Consider the following 1,832-nt stretch of genomic DNA (forward strand, 5'->3'; position numbering starts at 1 on the left):
AGATATAATAAAATATTTACAAAAATGTGAGGGGTGTACTCACTTTTGTGAGATACTGTGTATATTAAGGAAAATTTTTGCCCATACTTACCATAATTTTCCTTTCCCTTATCCTCCCCATGTCAGCCTACAATGGGTCAGCTCTGCGCCCTCTGACCCCTCCAGGGCCACCTTTTTTCTAGCCCATAAAGTGCGGCTGTTGGACCAGCTTGATGTTCTAACACCCTTCCTCGCGACGGATGATAGGGTGGGAATCCCCGGCTGACATGGGGAGGATCCAGGAAAGGAAAATTACAGTAAGTATGGGCAACAATTTTCCTTATTCCTGGACCTCCCCATGTCAGCCTACAATGGGATGTAAAAAAGCAACCTTCAATAAGGGAGGGAAAGACTAAAAGGCAGAAAAGAGAACTGCTGCTAAACGAATTTAATGGCTGATAGCCGTGGAAATAACAGAAGAAGAACCAAACATTTGATAGAGGAGAGGGCTACATTTAGCCTATAATGCTGGGTGTGCTCCAACTCACTGCTCTGCACACTACCTCAGGTGCCATTACATAAGCTGCCCATGATGCTGTCATACCCCTAGTTGAATGCGCTTTGATCTCCGCCGGAGAGGGAAGGCCCAAGGTTTCGTAAGCAGTCTGGATGATCTTCATAATCCAGGATGAGACAACCCTAGGGGGAGCCGCCATACCCTTTTTAGACCCCATAGGAAAGACAAATAACTGATCTTGCTTGCAAAACTTCTTAATTCACTCCAAGTAAACTGAAATAGAGGAGGCCAAGTGCAGTTTCTTCCAATCCTCCTGAGACTGATCAACGGTAAAGGCTGGGAAGACAGACTCCCAATTCATATGAAAATCCGTAGAGACTTTTGGTAGAAAGCTAAGACCCGGTCTGAGAATAATCTTGTCTGGAAAAACAACAAAAAAAGGCTCCTTGGATGAAAAGGCACATCAATCGGAAACTCGTCTAGCGAATGCTATAGCTGTCAAAAAATACTGTCCTCAAGGTTAAATTAAATAAAGAACAGGATGATGTTGGCTCAAAAGGAGGAGCCAACAAGGCTTTTAAGACCAGGGTCAGGTCCCATTTTGGAAGGGAAGACTTTAGGGGAGGCCTAATTTTAATGGCTGCCTTCAGCAACCAGAACACAACCATATCCAATGCCCACCTAGAATTTGCCATTGCTGAAAGGGCAGAAACCTGGACCTTCAGGGAATTATAAGCCAGGCCATCATCCAGTCCCTGCTGGAGAAACTCCAAAATGTTTGAGACTGAAGGAGATTCAGGCTCCCAGCCCTTTTCCGCAGCAATGCGTCAAAAAGCCTTCCGTACTCGGTGATAGATCGAGTTTGACGATTTTTTGTGAGACCGTAACAAGGTGCTCAACACTGGTTCTGAGAGGCCCAAATTCTTCAGAGATCTCCTCTCAATTTCCATGGCATTAATGCCTAGGGCACCTGGTATTCCCAGGCGGTCTCCCATCCAGGTGCTAACAAGGCCCGACCCTGCTTAGCCTCTGAGATCAGATGAGATCGGGCGCTTTCAGGGTGATGTGGCCATAAGCGGTCTTGAGGATTAAAGGAAGCAGAGGGAACACATACACCAGGGGGGAAGTCCCATGGTCTGGACAGAGCATCCTGGCCGTGAGCTTGTGGATGGTATGTTCTGGAGAAGAAGCAAGGAAGCTGGGAATTCCTCCCTGATGCCATGAGGTCTATTACAGCAAACCCCAGACTCTGAAGATCCTCTGCAGGAGATCCAGATTCAAGGCCCATTCGCCGGGATCCAAAAAGTTCCAACTCAGATGGTCTGCTAAAGTATTT

General features: G+C 46.7%; 1 pseudogene; it reads right to left on the minus strand.

The window, feature by feature from the left end:
• Window positions 1–1,454: 1,454 nt before the first annotated feature.
• On the minus strand, window positions 1,455–1,573 carry LOC143964985 (5S ribosomal RNA; annotated as a pseudogene).
• Between the last annotated feature and the right edge of the window lie 259 nt (window positions 1,574–1,832).

This window comes from Lithobates pipiens, unplaced genomic scaffold (genome assembly GCF_037356315.1).
Source record: "Lithobates pipiens isolate NorthernLeopardFrog02 unplaced genomic scaffold, aLitPip1_a1.2 Scaffold_8, whole genome shotgun sequence".
Taxonomy (NCBI): Eukaryota; Metazoa; Chordata; class Amphibia; order Anura; family Ranidae; genus Lithobates; species Lithobates pipiens.